A 19,332-nucleotide genomic window follows, 5' to 3' on the forward strand; every position below is an offset into this window, starting at 1 on the left:
GGCTTGTGATTGGTCGCGCGACTGCCCATGTGACCGCTCGCATGACCAATCACAAGCCGCGACGTCACCGCAAGGTCCTGCAAGCGCTGATTCTTAGGAAGGAAGGCTGCCGGAAAGAAGCAGGGCGCGTCCGAGGGTGAGTATATTCCTATTAGGTATATACTCACCCTCGGACGCGCCCTGCTTCTTTCCGGCAGCCTTCCTTCCTAAGAATCAGCGCTTGCAGGACCTTGCGGTGACGTCGCGGCTTGTGATTGGTCGCGCGAGCGGTCACATGGGCAGTCGCGCGACCAATCACAAGCCGCGACGTCACCGCAAGGTCCTGCAAGCGCTGATTCGAAGGAAAAAAGGCTGCCGGTTAGTACCAGGGCGCGTCAGAGTGTAAGTATAGCAATATTTTTTATTTTTATTCTTTATTTTACACTTAAATCTGAATTCCGATACCAATTCCCGATATCTTAAACATATCGGGAATCGGTATCGGAATTCCGATTCCAGATTCAGAAGATCGCCGACTTCATGGCCGACCCCACACAGGGGTCGGGTCGGGTTTCATGAAACCCGACTTTGCCAAAAGTCGGCGACTTCTGAAAATGGCCGACCCGTTTCGCTCAACCCTACTCTTAAAGGTAGAGCGGTCCGAGTCTCTGACCTCATTATGCTCCAGTAAAAACTCTAATTTGTCTCCTTCCTCGCCCCATGAGGCCTGGGACAGAAATAAAAGGTAAACCAGACACAAAGACAAAACAGAGATAACAAAAACCCTCTACCATACAAAAACACTAATTAACAATAGAGAGGAGCATAGGGACAGGGATGAATAAACTAAATGTGAAAGGGAGAACACCATGACTCCAACACCAAACTTCAACTACTTAGATTTAGCACACAGCACATCGTCTCCTAAGAACAAGGAAGCAGAGCTTTCACATGCAGCACAGAGAAGGTCTGGCCATATTTTATAGGAAGAGTTAACCACCAGCTCAGAAGCAGCTGAAATGGAGCTGGTGATGGGAACTCTTAATGTGTGATTGGTGAGAGGTGGAGTTTTTCCAAGAGAGCAGTAGGGCTGTGGACAGTTCGAGGGGTGAAGCCTGGGTGGAGTCTCAAGGGGGCACCGAAAATGTTGCTAGTATGGGGCCCTGAAATTCCTAGCGCATACAAAATGTGCATGATTGTGACCCCCTGATCTTAAATGGCCCAGGTACTGACCACTGTACAAGGTAGGATGTCCTAGCTGCAGGGTATTATGGGAAAGTCTGTGTGGCTAAGTAAAAAAACAATAGCCTGCTCTCTGATGCTTCAGCAGTGTGGAATATGGTGCTGTGCAAGAATTTTTTTAACAAACCGTTAATCAAATCTCAAAGTATAACCGAAAATTTCAACTTCAGGAAATTTGACTCAAACTTGATCTTCCGTGGATTGATCCGCTCATCTCTAGTTACATAAATCTAAGATGGCAGTAATCAGTAAAAGTGGCATTATGTGCTGAATTTGAAGTAACTGTAATGTAGGTGGGAGCCCATGGATTGCTTCCAGACCCCCAAGGGTTAATTGTGTTTTATATACTTGTATGTGGTACAGTTAGAATACTCCCTGGGGCAGAAGTTAGCTGGGACAGGGTTAACTGAAGTGGCCAGTCCAGATGGGAGGGGAGACTGAGTGTTAGAAACAGAGGCAGGAAGTGACAGTGAGTGTATGCAAGGGCAGGAGTAAACATGCAGCAGGAATAGTGGGCTGCTAGGGACAACGTGAGCTCAATATTCAAGACAGCAGATTGCCATAAATACCCTTCTTGTGATTCTGTCTAATGGCCAAGGGCAACCTTGAGATGGACGTCGAGAGCTAGGGGCACACTCAGCTTGGGAAGAACTGAAGTCGATAGTGTAATAGTAACCAGGGTGGATACCTGAAGGAAGCCAGGCAGATCGAAAGGAGTTGGGTCAAAAACAGCATAATGAATGACCCGCCAGTCACTGACCCTCCCAATAATCCACAGGGGCTGCCGGCACAGTACCCACCCAGGGACTCAAAGGAAGAAAGGAAATAAATTGACAACTTCCTAAGGAGGAGGTTAGAGAGAGCCCATGTGGGCAGACAGGAGGCAGTACAAGATTCCCAGACCAGGTGCCGCATCCTGGAATTTCACATCAAGGAAGGTTATAGGTTCCTGGAGGAAGAATTCACCGCTGACCGGGTCTATATCAGCTGCGATGCGGTAAAGCGTAGCTACTTACCCTCCCTCTTGCATAGCCTGGATTGTTTGTTACCCTGGTTTCAGAAGAAGGATTCTTTGACTCAGAAGAGGTCTGCAGGCCAGAAGTAGGTGGGAAACAACACATACACAGCAGCCCACCAGGACTGAGACACACCTTGACTGTAGGATGCCAGAGCGAGTGGGGACTGAAGCTTGCCCACGACTACTTTGCTTGGGCATCTTACTCAACCTCTTGTTATTTTAGTTGCGCTGGAGTATTTTAATTGTTCTTGATTCATTGGTTTATTGCAGACAGCAGAAAGCCTACAGTATACATTTTGTTAACAAATGTAATTTGCAATGTGGGGTGAATATTGATGGCATATGTGTGTAAACACATTCACTTCATATAGCTAGTCCAACAAATAAATTAATGAATAAGTATTTTACTCTTTAACTGCTGCCTCCTAAATGTTGCTGTCCAGGGCAACAGCTCTTACGAGTCTAGAGGCAAACACAGCCCTACTAATATATATCAACCAACATTTCACAAGTAACAATACTGAGGACTTCTAACTTATTTCAATGACAGATAAAAGATGTGAAGGAAAGACCTTTCCATTGACGTACTATAATATACAGTCATGGCCAAAATTTTTGAGAATGACACCAAAATTATATTTTCACATGATCTGCTGCCCTCTGGTTTTTATTAGTGTTTGTCTGATGTTTATATCACATACAGAAATATAATTGCAATCATATTATGAGTACCAATAGGTTATATTGACAGTTAGAATGAGTTAATACAGCAAGTCAATATTTGCAGTGTTGACCCTTCTTCTTCAAGACCTCTGCAATTCTCCCTGGCATGCTCTCAATCAACTTCTGGACCAAATCCTGACTGATAGCAGTTCATTCTTGCATAATCAATGCTTGCATTTTGCCAGAATTTGTTGGTTTTTGTTTGTCCACCCGTCTCTTGATGATTGACCACAAGTTCTCAATGGGATTAAGATCTGGGGAGTTTCCAGGCCATGGACCCAAAATCTCTATGTTTTGTTCCATGAGCCATTTAGTTATCACCTTTGCTTTATGGCAAGGTGCTCCATCATGCTGGAAAAGGCATTGTTGGGCGCCAAACTGCTCTTGGATGGTTGGGAGAAGTTGCTCTTGGAGGAGATTCTGGTACCATTCTTTATTCATGGCTGTGTTTTTAGGTAAGACTGTGAGTGAGCCAATTCCCTTGGCTGAGAAGCAACCCCACACATGAATGGTTTCAGGATGCTTTACAGTTGGCATGAGACAAGACTGGTGGTAGTGCTCACCTCTTCTTCTCCGAATAAGCTGTTTTCCAGATGTCCCAAACAATCGAAAAGGGGATTCATCAGAGAAAATGACTTTGCCCCAGTCCTCAGCAGTCCACTCCCTGTACCTTTTGCAGAATATCAGTCGGTCCCTGATGTTTTTTCTGGAGAGAAGTGGCTTCTTTGCTGCCCTCCTTGAAACCAGGCCTTGCTCAAAGAGTCTCCGCCTCACAGTGCGTGCAGAAGCACTCACACCAGCCTGCTGCCATTCCTGAGCAAGCTCAGCACTGCTGGTAGTCCGATCCCACAGCTGAAACAGTTTTAAGATACGGTCCTGGCGCTTGCTGGTCTTTCTTGGGCGCCCTGGAGCCTTTTTGACAACAATGGAAGCTCTCTCCTTGAAGTTCTTGATGATGCGATAGACTGTTGACTGAGGTGCAATCTTTGTAGCTGCGATACTCTTCCCTGTTAGGCCATTTTTGTGCAGTGCAATGATGGCTGCACGTGTTTCTTTAGAGATAACCATGGTTAACTGAAGAGAAACAATGATACCAAGCACCAGCCTCCTTTTAAAGTGTCCAGTGATGTCATTCTTTCTTAATCATGACTGATTGATCGCCAGCCCTGTCCTCATCAACACCCACACCTGTATTAATGGATCAATCACTAAAACAATGTTAGCTGCTCCTTTTAAGGCAGGACTGCAATGATGTTGAAATGTGTTTTGGGGGTTAAAGTTCATTTTCTGTGCAAATATTGACTTTGCAAGTACAGTAATTGCTGTTAAGCTAATCACTCTGACATTCAGGAGTATATGCAAATTGCCATTAGAAAAAATGAAGTAGTAGACTTTGGAAAAATTAATATTTGTCTCATTCTCAAAATTTTAGTCCATGACTGTACATAACATTTACAGTATACGTGAAATAGAGGAAACAGTCTAACCTTCCAGGCTGTGTACGATTCCTGCTAAGACCTTCACTGCTATACTGTAACACAAAGCTGAATTTGGGGGAAAATGATTAGGATTGACATAAAATTTACAAACAACGTACAGGAGACGCTTTGAAAACATCCATTACCTATCGCAGACGTCATTATTCCTGGATGACTACTAGAAACATGCAATTTCCTCAATTCCGCATTGAAAATCTGAAAAAAAAAAGTAATTTGCAAGAAACTGTTTTCATCATGGTATTCCCTGGTTTTGTACCGTTTCTCCGGGCAGATGTACACAACATTCCCCATAGGACTCTCAGTGCAGTTCAACCCTGTCTACAGATACGTTGCGAGTTCCAAGATCCTGTAGGCAGAGAACAAGAAAAAAAAAAAAAAAGAAACAATCAGAATTTATAACATAAAGCTAAATACATCACTGCCGTTGCATACAAAAATTAGTTTGTGGTATTTTTTGGTGTTTTTATCTGTTTATTGTTTTCTTTTTGTCTTAAATAAACAGATACATTTTGCGATATAAATTCAATAGATAATAAACCAGAATACTCCTTTTTTTTCTCTTTTTTTTCTCCGGCTCTGTGTGTCTGCAAGGTGCTCAACAGATTTTTACTGTGAGTGACAGAAAGAGAAAACATACCAGGCAGGCAAATGGAGCCAGCAAATCAGTAGCAAGTGATCAGTGAGCAACAGGGGAGATGCAAAGAAAGGAGCTTTAAGTCAGTGGGAGGAAGGAAAAACTATTCAGTGAGTGGGAGAGAAGGATAATCGAATGGGAAAGAAGGGAGATCAAAACAGCATGAAGGGATACCCTAAGGGATTTCACCGAAGAGAGGCGGATACTTTACAGCTGGGAAAGATGCAGCCTCCATATAAGTCAATGTAGACTAGCAGCAGTCCAGACAAGTGCAAGTGGTAATCTTCATTTCATGGGCACGCTTCTTAACTACAGCAAGACACCGAGCGTGGAGATGACTTGATGGCATTTTTTACAGTCAGCGTGGGATATTCCTATTAACTTCACTATTGATTTTATCTCATCGCCTCCGTAAAGCTTCTAGACATTGAGCAAAAAAAAAAGAAATAACAAGACCATTCCGTCCTATGCCACGAAGAACAGATCCTACTACAAATACTCAATGTGCTACCTTTCCTTATATATCTTTCTAATGAAGTTTCATTTGGAAAATCCCAATCTAAAGAATCTGTAAACTTCACTTGTGGATATCACAAAATTGCAATTAGACCAAGTAAGTACTAAATAACTTATTATACCATTTTTTTTTTGTATACATTATTCTGGAATTCAGAGATGTCTTGTCCTGTATAAGTAAATAAATGAGATATCTTGTATTATTATATTGTGAATCTCTTTATTGTGCTGTTTATTATTGTATAATTTTGTTGTTTTTTCATCCTATTTTATATAGTAACTTGGATGATAAATGTGCTATATGGTTTAGCATCAGCGGACAGAGCGGAGGGCTTTAGTCTGTTGTTCCGAGGTTTAAGGCTGGGGAACGCTGACACCTGCAGGAAGGCTGCAAAACCAAAAATAAGGAAAAATTGTAGTTTTGGAATATTTTTAGACTTATTTTTTTCCATTATTATTGGTATATCAGTTTACTCCTGAATTATTTTATGCCTGATGGTAAACATTTTTCTACAGTTGTCTCAGTGCTGTTTATTCCTCATCCCTATTAAACACTCAGGAAGCCACTTAACACTTGTCTTCCCATATTAACACAATATTAGTTATTCAGGGGATTGAGTACGTAGTTGAGATAAGATTTTTTTTAATCTATGTTTAGGGAGTTATTGAAGGAAGGAGGATAACTGGTGATCTCCAAAATTGCAGCACGATGATCCTAACTAAGGCTATGTTTACACACTGACGAACCATACTGATCTTACGGTGAATGCACCGCATAACGATAAAGAAGTGCTTACAAATATAGAATAATTGTAAAACACTGTATTTCAACTAAAAATTAAAAAATAAATCATACAGACATGAACAATAATATTAAAAATACCACCAAACACACATAGGAGGACAGATAGGGCAGCATAAATCAATGCACAGGTACGAATATATGCACAGCTATAAGTGTCCTGTCTATAATCTGGCAGGTTTCCTAATTAGGCTGGTATGTGGTCAAAATATATAGAAAAGTTCACACATGAGGAACACAATCAGAAAACATGTTCTTGTGAAAGGAAAAACCCAAAATGTCAACCTAATAGCCACACATATATGGGATGCAGCATGTGCAGATGAGGGTCCTCATTAGAGCCTCTCACACAGATAATGTGACCCTATAGCCAAACATATTAATGGTATCACAGATTACTAAAGTGCATGTGCAAAATTACAATACTTCTGCAGACCAGGACAAAGTATGAAAAATAAAGCACAGTGCTAGCAGCTATTGAAAATGAGAGTCCATATTGCCATGCTCACAGTAAAGTCATAACAAACTGCTGTGCACATATTACCTGGGTTTGCAGTGCTCCTGAGGGCTTCCAGGAAGAAGCACGAGTGAAACGCGCGTCGGGGTTAGGAGAGACAGCGCGCCACTCAGCATTCACTGCAAACCCAGGCAATATGTGCACGGCACAGTTAGTATTCACCATAAGATCAGTGTGGCTCTCTTACGTGAAGTGTTGCCCGCTCCCCTTGTGAGGAAAATGGGCTTGGGTAGTATGTTTATCATTTATGTTTACACGCTGCAGATATCTGAGACAAATATCCACGAGTAACACATGCTGATTTTGTTGCAAATTTGGCATCGGATTTCTCCCCTCTCCATTTGTTAAACATTAAGTACGATGAAACCTGTTCCGAAAATTTGCATAATAGTTAGCATGCTGCTGATTTGAAATCTGTGCCGTGCTTTCACATTCGAAAAAACCCAATTACCTGTATTGTACTGTAAATTGCTGCAAATTTGCTGTGTGAATTCCGTTCTCCAGATCCACAGCAGATGCACGACGTGTGAACTTGGTCTAATGCTTTTATAAAGAGGTATTACATTTTTCAACATCTTATCTCAATATGTACCAGGTGTAATAAGAATACTATTAGTAAATGCTTCCAATTAGAAATGTAGTAAAGTTCTTCTGATAACCTATGTTGCTTACCTCATTGCTGTAGCTTAGGTATCCATGGTTATGACCACTAGCAACTAACTAACTGTCACTATAAGAGTGGTCATCATAACCATGAATATCTACGCTACTGCAATGCCCTGGACATTGGGTAAGTGGCATAGTGAATTAGAAGAACTATATTACATGGTTAATTAGATGTATTTGCTAATATTATTATTACACCTACTATATATTGGGACAGGATCTTGGAGATGGGAATAGTCCTATAAATTGTGAGTTTCCTTGACCCTGGATATGATGGGGGAGGAACATGTAACTTAGTTGATATTAATTGGAATTATATCTTAATTGTTAATTTCATGAGTTAAAGGGATTATCTTTAGTGATGAGCGAGTGTGCTCGTTACTCAAGTTTTCCCGATTATGCTTGGGTGGTTTCCTAATATTTGTGAGTGCTCAGAGATTATGATTGAGTCGCCGCAACTGCATGATTTGTGACTGCTAGGCAGCCTGAATACATGTTTGGATTCCCTAACAAACAGGCAATCCCTGCATGTGTTCAGGTTGTCTAACAGCTGGAAATCATACAGCTGCGGCGACTAGTGGTGAGCATACCGATACTGCAAATATCGGGTATTGGCCGATATTTGCTGTATCGGAATTCCAATACCGAGTTCCGATATTTTTGTGATATCGGAAATTGGAATCGGAAGTGTTCCGAGTCATCTTTGGCGTGTGCGGTGCGTATGGTTCCCAGGGTCTGAAGGAGAGGAGACTCTCCTTCAGGCCCTGGGATCCATATTCATGTAAAAAATAAAGAATAAAAATAAAAAATATGGATATACTCACCCCTCCGACGAACCCTGGCTGTCACCGCTGCAAGCGTCTGCCTCCGTTCCTAAGAATTGCAGAGAGTGAAGGACCTTCGATGATGTCGCGGTCACGTGAGCGGTCACCTGACCGCGACGTCATTGAAGGTCCTTCACTCTCTGCAATTCTTAGGAACGGAGGCAGACGCTTGCAGCGGTGACAGCCAGGGTTCGCCGGAGAGGTGAATATATCCATATTTTTTATTTTTATTCTTTATTTTTTACATGAATATGGATCCCAGGGCCTGAAGGAGAGTTTCCTCTCCTTCAGACCCTGGGAACCATCCAGGATACATTCCGATATTTGTGTCCCATTGACTTGCATTGGTATCGGGTATCGGTATCAGCGATATCCAATATTTTTTGGATATCGGCCAATCCCATCCGATACCGATACTTTCAAATATCGGAAGGTATCGCTCAACACTAGCGGCGACTCAAAGATAATCTCCGAGCACTCACAAATACTCGGAGATCACCCGAGCGTGCTCGGAAATGTTGAGTAATGCGCACACTTGCTCGTCAATAATTATCTTATAAACAATATTTTTCAAGTCTCCCCAGGATATGGGATACATTTATGATCGCTAGGGGTTTGTGTGCTGAGACCTTCACTGATTCAAAGAAAGGGGCTGCAAAGTCCTCTCTAAGAATGAAGCGTTACTGAGCAAGAGCGACCACTTGTCCTTACACTTCGCTTATTTACTATATAAAGTCACTGGACAAGTAATAGAGTAGTGGTCAGGTATGATTAAGCTAGGTTCGTACTATTAAAATGCTTTCCATCGAGCAATATGTCTATGTTTCCGTCAGGGTCCCCCAAAAAACAAGATTTTGAATGGAACCCTTCATGGGGCCATTCACTTAAATGGAGCCACTGTGGACACTGTTTGGCCTCCACCATGGCTGTATTCATTTTTTTCACACATGTTTAAAAAGAAGTCAGCCAGAGATTACTGTATTAGTATGAACCTAACCTAAGTAATACTTCATTGTAAGGGGGCCAAGGAGCCCTGGTTCTTGTGAACAGTGGTAGTCCAAATGGTCAAACATCCAGAACTCACACATTTATCACCAATCTTAGTTGTGATATATGTTGCTTTTGGGGCAAACCTTTTAACCTTAATCTTGGCGTTTGAATTTCAACTTTTTTCCGTATTTAATATAAATTCTGTTGTAACATATATTGTCATGTAACAATAACTTCTATTCAATGCTATAAAACAGAAAAAGTTATTAATTCCTATTAAACATTCTGCATTATGATCATGGGTAACATCAATGTAATATTATACATAGCATAATTGTCGGTTGGTTCTAATTAGAATAGATAAGAACTCAATCTTTAAAGGAGCAATCTCACAAAATGTTTTATTCCCTAAACCTTTGTAAATGTGTATATAATGTAAGTGTTTTAAATGGATTATCTAAGAATGTATTAAAATCTCATGCATCACGTAATTCAAATGGCAACCTGTCCTAGTCACATGTCATCATAATAGGCTTCAGTATGAAGAAATATAGCTCCCAAGACCTGTGTCTCAACTGACAGAGTAGCTGTAACATGAGCTGCAGGAGAAGGGCTGTGACATCAGTAGAAATAAATGTTCTCCTTGTCTAAGTGAGCATAAAGGATTTTTTTGCTAGACTTTGTTCTCCCTGCTCGGTCAGCTGAAGAGGAGATTTATTTATTTAGATATCACAACCATTTTCCTCTGCTCAAGGAGTCATGTGGGTTTCTGATACAGCTCCTCTGTCATTGAGACACAGGTCTCAGGAACTGTGTTTCTTCAGATTGCAGCATGTCCTAAATCTTGATTAGCATTGGTTGATGTTAAATTACATTTGGGGACGATTTTATTACATTATTGGAGAACTCCTTTAATACACTCAATGATCACCATCTTCCCCAGTTATCACTGTTGCTCTGGTCCTCTTCGCTTTTGGATGCCTGAAATTCTGACTTGCTGGTTCGCACTGGTGTTTATGTGTGAGGATATTGTAAGTCCATGAAGTCTCGTTCTGACACTACATAGACTTACACTGTAAAAGCAATTTCTGTTACACACATAAACCCCAGTGTAATCCAACAAGTTGAGTTTTCAGTCATGTGAGTGAGAAGAGGACCGGAGCAATGCTGAAAACCAGAAAAGACTGCGATTTTTGAGTATATTTTTGACCTAACACGTCATTACATTTATATCTATACTGGTTTTGGGAAAAGCAAAAATTATTCTTAAAATATTCTTGTCTCCATTTATTCTCCAAGAGAAAGTCAGTGTTAACTTCAAACCTGGTGGATCTATTCTTCTGTGCACCGATGTAGGTTTTTGCCTTCAAACACTGGCTACGTGCTGTATTGTACATTGTGTCATTAGACAGGTCTCGCCGGTGTCAATGTGGAATGATGTCTGTATACATTGTCGTTCTGCATTCTAATGTGATGTGTTATTGGGCATTATTTCCACGTTACATCATTAGTGTCTATTCCAGAACACTGAAGCATTTCTTAATTAAATTACAAACTGCGCCGTTCCTTGGATTACGCCTTTCACAGAAGGAAACGGTACTTAGGTCTTGCCTCTCACTCTGCAATCTTATTAAGCTGATGGGATCGCAAGAGCATTTGTTTTATTCCACTGTGTTAAATATAGCTGCCATGATTAAGAAGACCTATGCAAGCTATTATTAGGGCAAGTTCACACTAGGTGTTTTTTCTGCTTTTTTTAATGCTTTTTTTAATGCAAATTTTCAGCAGCTATGTCTATGAGATTTCAGAAATCGCATCCACCAACATTGTTTTTTTTGTCATCGGTATTTTGTGCTTTGCATGGTTTTTTGGACAATAGAGTATGTTACTTCTTTCATGTTTTTTTTTTCAGTGTTTTTCAACCATTGACATGATTGTGTGGTGAAAAAAAGCTAAAAATCTGCAGCAAAAATTCAGATATCAAGTTTTTCTGCATTTTTTAGTTTGTATCACTTAGAGCCAAACTCTAGGCATAATGTGTGAAACTTTCAGGATTCATTAACACAGGCATTCAGCACACCAGTATTAGGGCTCACTGGAGTACAATATGCCTATTCTATTTAAAGCCGCATTCTGCTTAAAGGGAACCTGTCACCAGGTTTATGCTACTCCATATGAGGACAGCATAATGTATTGTAGAGACAGAGACCCTGTTTCCAGTGATGTGTCATTTACTGGGCTTCTTACTGTCATTTTGATAACGTTTTATCTGCTACAGATATAACAGTTCTCTAATGCTGAGCTCTCTATGACCCCGCCCACACCACTGATTGGCAGATTTTTGTGTATACTATGCAAAGGCAGAAAGCTGCCAATCAGTTCAGGGGGTGGGATTATATAGAGCTCATGAATACCTAGAAGCAGTCATCTAGTGATATTCTCTCGCTCATAAATCAGTGATTTTATCAAAATTACAGTTAACAGCAATGTAAGTGACACACCACTGGAATCAGGGTCTCTGCCCAAAACATGCTGCTGTCAGATTTGGTGGCAAAAAACCTAGTGACTGATCCCCTCTAATCAATTGTCAGAAATGTCCTTCCCCAGTCACTGATTGGGTGAGAAAAATATTTAGACTTGAGAGTCCTCTGTGGTTGATATCTTTTAGTGGCTAATTGAAAAGATGGTAACAAATTGCAAGCTTTTAAGACTACGCAGGTCTCTTCATCAGGCATAGACTAATGCAAAATCTTAAGAATCACATTTTTATACACAACACAGCACAGAGAGAAAGAAGGCAATAGATAAGACAAGTGATGTGAAGCAGAATTATCATTTTGTGAGAGGGATAGACATAGATATTGGAACAGTTAATAGAAAAGGAGGTCTTAATGTTTTATGGTCCTCTGAATGGGTCTGGAAGTCTTAATGTTTTATGGTCCTCTGAATGGGTCTGGTTCTGTGTTGTGATGACCCCAGAAGGTCTGAACAACAAATTCCTTAATTGATGTAAAAAGGCATAAATCAATGCGACACATTCATTCCTGCACTGAGTGTGTCAAAGGTTGTCATGAGTTTATACTCACAGACTCTTTTGTATTTCTGAGATTTGAAATTACCGTATTTTCCCGACTATAAGATGCACTTTTCCCCCCCAAAAAAGGAGGGAAAATGGGGGTGCGTCTTATAGTTGGAATACAGGCTTACCGGTAGAGGTGCGGCGGCGGCAGAGGTGCGGGAATGAGGAGGCAGTATGGCATGAGTGGGGTCCCTTCCACAGGTGAGGTGACGCAGCATCCCGGTAAGCAGCAGAGCCGGGTGAATCATGGCGTTATCGGTGGTGGCGGCCATCTTCCTGAGGCCGCGCGTGCGCAGATGGAGTGCTCTGCTTCCCGGGGCTTCAGGAAAATGCCTGCGGGAGGCCGCGCGTGCGCAGATGGAGATCGCAGTGGCCATTTTCCTGAAGCTGAGTTCGCAGATTTAGATCTCGGCTTCAGGAAAATGGCCACCGCGATCTCTATCTGCGCACATGCGGCCTCCCGCGGCCATTTTCCTGAAGCCCCAGGAAGCAGAGCACTCCATCTGTGCACGCGAGGCCTCAAGAAGATGGCCGCCACCACCATAAACCGGTAATTAACCTGGCTCTGCTGCTCACATTGGAATGGATACCGGGCCGTTGCATCACCTCACCTGAGGAAGGGACCCTGCTCACGCCATACCGCTCATTATCCCAACACCTCTGCCATTGCCACACCACTGCTGCAACCCCCCCATGGACACCAGGCCGTGGCGTTGCCCACCTAAGCAGGAAGGGACCCTGCTCAGGTGCACGCCGTACTGCATCACCCCACCTCTGCCAACACCATGCCTCCTGTGACCCTACTCTGCCACCGCCAGCCCTTAGGTAAGATACTGTAAATTCGGACAATAAGATGGACCCCCATCTTATAAAAAATCTTTTTTTCTGCTATTTTCACCCCAAATTTGGGGTGCGTCTTATGGTCCGAAAAATATGGTACCTTTTAAAACAAGTAATTTCAAGTCCATGATGCTGTGACCGGGGATACAAAAATGTTTTGCTACCGGTAGGTCCATTCTTTTTTCTCTTATTGTGTGGCGATGAGAATTCATCCTTGTTCTCAGTTTCTGCCCTGTCTCCCCCACATACAGACCCCCCAGTTGGACATTTAGTACAAATAATTAAATACACCACATTAGATGTGATGCAGCTGAAAGTACCTGGGATCTTATAGTGCTGATGTGAGTTGGGGATCTTTATCTTGTCCATGGTCATTATAAATGGGCACGTTTTACAATTTTTCTGGTTGCAAGGAAAGGTTCCTGCAGCTGTTGAAGAGGACAGGGAGCTTGTGACAATGATGCTTCTTAGATTTGGGGGCTGACTAAAACACAGTAGTGGGGCGTCTGGAAAAATGGATTGTAATCTGGCATCTTTTTGTAGTAAAGGTTGTAATTTCCGTGCAGCTCCCCATACCACCTCCAGATTTGGATTGTTGGTGGTGACTACAAGAGGCACCAGCTAACAGCAACAGTAACAGCTAAAGACGTTCCACGAACAGTTTAATCAACTTCATCCCACCATCAACTTAACACTCAACTACTCCAGCACTGAAATTAACTTTTTGGACACCGTCATTAAGCTGCAGAACAATAAAATGGAGACATCCCTATATGAGAAGCCAATCGACCGTCCAACATACCTTAAATGGGACAGTTTCCATCCAAAACACATAAAAAACTCTATTGTCTACAGCCAAGCCATCAGATACAATCGTATATGTTCCAAGCCCATGGATAGAGACAAACACCTTGGTCGCCTCAAAAAGACTTTTTTGAATCGGCAATCATGGGCACAGCAACACAGCATTAAAGGCTGGAATGTGTCTTACTTTTGACTTGAGTACAATGATAGTCAAATATTGGTCTGGTTACCACATGGGCAACACAATTAAGACCCCTTCAAGAGCCTAAGGACCCTTGACCTGGTCGTCGCCCAGCTCTGCTCAATCTCCTACCTAGATAACTCACCGCTTCCCCTCTCTGACCACAACATTCTCTCCTTCACACTCACAAATCCTCGCCCACCCCAGCACCCTCCTACACACCATTCAGTCAGAAATCTACAAGCCATTAACCCTCTTACACTTTCAGACTCCCTACACTCATCATTGTCCCCAATCTATTCTTTTTCCTGTCCTGATTTGGCTGTACATCACTTCAATGACACTCTTAGAAGCACCCTTGACCAAGTAGCCACCCTCAGAACCTCCAAACACAGAGTGAAACAGCCCTGGCTCACATTGCAAACCCGATTTTTTCCAGCGATGCTCTAGGTGTGCTGAACGCTTATGGAGGAAAACACGCAAACCAGAAGACTTCATACACTTCAAATTTATGTTAAGGACCTATAACTCTGCTCTTCACCTTGCTAAACAGACCTACTTCACCACCCTGATTTCCTCACTAGCCAACAACCCCAAGAAACTTTTTGACACCTTTCACTCCCTCCTCAGGCCAAAAGCACAAGCCCCTATCACAGACATCTGTGCTGATGACCTGGCCTCCCACTTTATAGAGAAAATAGACAAATACCGTCAGGAAATCCGCTCCCAATCACCAAGTTCAGTGACTCTCATCCCTCCCTGCATCTCCCCTGGCTCACTCTCCACATTCGATCCCATCACAGAAGAAGAAGTCTCAAGGCTCCTCTCCTCTTCTTGTCCGACTATATGCACCACCGACCCCATTCCCTCACACCTCCTCCAGTCTCTCTCTCCAGTCGTCACAACAACTCACCTAACTACAATCTTTAATCTCTCCCTCTCCTCTTGCATCTTCCCCTCCTCCTTCAGACACACTATCATTACTCCACTACTAAAGAAACCCGCTCTCGACCCATCCTGCCCAAATAACTACAGACTGGTCTCCAATCTCCCCTTCATCTCTAAACTCTTGGAGCACCTGATATACTCCCGTCTTACCTGTTACCTCTCCACTCACTCCCTCCTAGACCCTTCACAGTCTGGTTTCCGCCCCCTACAGTCGACTGAAACTGCACTCATCAAAGTGACCAATGACCTTCTGACAGCAAAAAGTAACAGTGACCACTCTCTGCTCATTCTTCTCGACCTTTCTGCAGCTTTCGACACTGTTGACCACCCTCTCCTTCTCTCTAGGCTCCAGTCACTAGGCATTAAGGACACTGCTCTCCTGATTCTCTTCCTACCTTTCTGACCGCTCCTTCAGTATTCTGTTCTCTGGCTCCACTTCATCTCCTCTTCCTCTCGCTGTTGGGGTACCTCAGGGCTCAGTCCTTGGCCCCCTTCTCTTCTCCCTCTACACGGCCCCAATTGGACAGACCAACAGCAGATTTGGCTTTCAGTATCATCTTTATGCTGATGACACATAACTATACACATCATCCCCTGACCTTACCCCCGCTGTACTACAGAACGCCACTGACTGTCTGTCTGCAGTCTCAACATCATGTCCGCTCTCTATCTGAAACTCAACCTCTCCAAAACTGAACTTCTTCTGCTCCCGCCATCTACTAACCTCCCTAAATCTGACATTTACCTCTCCGTGGGTGGCACCATAGCAAGATTGCCTTGCGCAGGCGTGTACTACGGAGGACATAGAATGAACTTTAATCCAATATTGCAGCCAGCATGCAGCCAGCGGGTAAGAAAAGGGTGAATCAAACACCAAAAAACTCCGCCCATATGACCGAAAACCGGTCCCGCCAAATTCAGGTGACAGGTTCACTTTAAGACAACCAATTAATAACCTAATTGCTATCTGCCAAGGCATGTAAGTATATATATTTCTGCACATTGCATGCCTACTCAATACTGAATTAGTCGAGATGTTTTAAACATTTTGTTTCCAAATTTTTATCATCTGCATCTCAAATGAGGAAAAAAATGGAAACAACATTTTTAAAACATCTTGATTTTTCAGTATCAAGTAGGGGAGCCACAACTTTATCTTCTTGGTGTTACAGTTTCAATTGTAGAAAAACTTATAGAAATATTTAGTTAACAGTTTTCTTTGCATTCAAAGATAAATAAATCCAATTATACTTTCATTGGATTCTGTAAATAATAGTATATAGAGCAGTGTTCAGAGACTATCCGTCAAATTTTCAGTGATTAACAGTGAATCGAATCCCAACTACTTTATATTAACAACCAGTTATGTGATAGCTATATATTATTGTATCTCCATTATTTTTTCCTTAGGGTTCTCTATGAATAAATAGTCCATTTCTGTGCTACATAAGAGCTGCAAAATGATGTGTGACAGTGTGATGCGTACAAAGGCTTTTCTCACTTCTTGTGTGTAGCCAAGAGCTTGTGTCAGTCTCTCAGCTATTTATGGCCACTTGATAAAGAACGCTTACAGGGAAAAAGAATATTCCTTCCTATAGATCTGCTGGCTTTATTTCTTTGAAAAACATACTTATATATGGCTGTAGAAGAAATGGTTTAGGATTTAGATTATGTCTTTAGGGTTCAGGAGAATGGGTTATATACATTGTGTCCCAAATTATTATGCAAATTGGATTTAAGTGTCATAAAGATTTAATTGTTTTGTTTTTCATATAAACTTGTGGATGGTATTGTGTCTCAGGGCTCAATAGATAACTGAAATCAATCTTAAACACATGTGATAATTAGTTTTCCAGGTGAGTCTAATTAAAGGAAAACTACTTAAAAATGATGTTCCACATTATTAAGCAGGCCAAAGTTTTCAAGCAATATGAGAAATAAAAAGGATCTCTCTGCTGCGGAAAAGCGTTAAATAGTGCAATGCCTTGGACAAGGGATGAAAACATTAGATACTTCACAAAAACTTTGTGATCATCATAATGTGAAGAGATTTGTGACTGAAACAGAGCACAGACAGAGTTCATGCAGATAAAGGCATAATGAGGAAGGTTTCTGCCAGACAAATTCATTGGATTAAGAGAGCAGCTGCCAAAATACCATTACAAAGCAGCAATCAGTTATTTAAAGCTGCTGGTGCCTCTGGAGTCCCTCGAATCTCAAGGTGTATGATCCTTCAAAGGCTTTTGTGGTGCATAAACCTACTATTTGGCCACCCCTAAACAGTGTTCATGAGCAGAAACGGTTGCAGTGGGCCCAGATATACATGAAGACTAATTTTCAAACAGTATTGTTTACTGACGAGTGTCGAGCAACCCTGGATGGTCCAGATGGATGGAGTAGTGGATGGTTGGTGGATTGCCACCATGTCGCAACAAGGCTGCGACATCAGCAAGGAGGTGGAGAAATCATGTTTTGGGCCGGAATCATGGGGAAACAGCTGGTGGGGCCCTTTAAGGTTCCTGAAGATGTGAAAATGACCTCTGTAAAGTAAATAGCGTTTCTGACTGACAACTTTCTTCCATGGTCTAAAAGCAGAAATGTGCCTTCAGGAGCAAAATCATCTTCATGCATGGCAATGCCCCATCTCATGCTGCAAAGAATACCTCTGAGTCATTGGCTGCTATGGGCATAAAAGGAGATAAACTCATGGTGTGGCCACCATCTTCCCCTGACCTGAACCCTATAGAGAACCTTTGGCGTATCATCCAGCACAAGATCTATGAGGGTGGGAGGCAGTTCACATCAAAACAGCAGCTATGGGAGGCTATTCTGACTTCATGCAAAGACGTACAAGTAGGGTTGAGCGACCTTGACCTTTTTAGAGTCGAGTCGTGTTTCACGAAACCCGACTATCTTAGAAGTCGAGTCGAGTGGAATCGGCCGATTATCGCGAAAAGTCGGGTATCGCCCGAAACACGAAACCCAATGCAAGTCAATGGGGGAGCATAGTCGGCAGTGAGTGGAGGCCAGGAAAACACCTACACTGCCCATTTTAATGGCAAAAACATCCATTCTTGTTACAGAAGCTTGTCAATCGTAATTTACCTTATAATAATTGGAAGGCATTTGAAATTGGGGGTCATTTGGCTAAAGTTGTGGGGGGTAGGGCTGGTTCAATTAATTAGTGGGCCCAGGAAATCTGGAACACGTCACGGCAGTGGAGCAGGGAGAGGTAAGTATTTCAACTTTGCAAGTGCTGAGATCCTGAGCAAGCAGGGTGGGCCCACTCGTTGGCATTGGCACTGGCACAGGGCCCCTCAAAGTACAGCGGTGTGTTTGCATGGCGGGGGCGCCTCCCACCGGCAGCAACACTTTTGTGTACTATGAGAGGCCCTGTGCCAGTGACGTCGCCAACTAGTATTCCTCCCCCCACCTGATGAAGGAACCTGCACTTTCATCTGCACCTTCCTCTTTGTCCCCGTGTAAGGTGGTATGGTATGCGGGAAGAGGAACCTGACATTCAGCAGGGTCACAATCTTGCTGTGTAGCGTGCACGGGGAATTTTGCGTTATGGGTCAATGTACCAGCAGACTCATCTATCACTGGCTGGGCAATGGGCAGGATGAGGAGGAAACACAGATATAGGCCCAAAGAATAAAGTGGGCTAAATGCAGTTCAAAATTGGTAACACAGGACTAACCAGGGGGCATTGCAGTGGAGGACAACTGGAATGAGAGGCTGACACAGAGAGTAGGCCCAAATCAGTAAGTAGTCGAAATGCAGTTCAAAATTGGCAACCGTAGTAAACAGGCGGCACAGCTTTGTTCAGTGGAGGAGAACAGCAAGGAGTGGCAGACACCGATAGTAGGCCCCAACCCAACTAGTAGGCCAAATGCAGTCTAACATTAACAACTACTTAACGAGAGCCTGAAAATGGAATTTCAGGACAGGAAACCAGGAGAAAAGCAAGGAGCGGCAGACACTGTTAGTAGGCCCCAAACCAACTAGTACGCCAAATGCAGTTGTTCCATTTAACCACTATTTAACAAGAGCCTGAAGATAGAAGCTCA

General features: G+C 42.6%; 1 protein-coding gene across 1 annotated transcript in view; it reads left to right on the top strand.

The window, feature by feature from the left end:
- The first annotated feature begins 5,139 nt into the window (after window positions 1–5,139).
- Window positions 5,140–19,332, top strand: part of TRPC4 (transient receptor potential cation channel subfamily C member 4) — a 413,435-nt gene continuing 399,242 nt past the window's right edge. The window contains exon 1 of the mRNA XM_069758936.1: window positions 5,140–5,708. The gene's annotated coding sequence lies outside the window, so the exon portion shown is untranslated. The remainder of the gene's footprint in view (window positions 5,709–19,332) is intronic.

The sequence above is a fragment of the Ranitomeya imitator genome, chromosome 3 (assembly GCF_032444005.1).
Source record: "Ranitomeya imitator isolate aRanImi1 chromosome 3, aRanImi1.pri, whole genome shotgun sequence".
Lineage (NCBI taxonomy): Eukaryota > Metazoa > Chordata > Amphibia > Anura > Dendrobatidae > Ranitomeya > Ranitomeya imitator.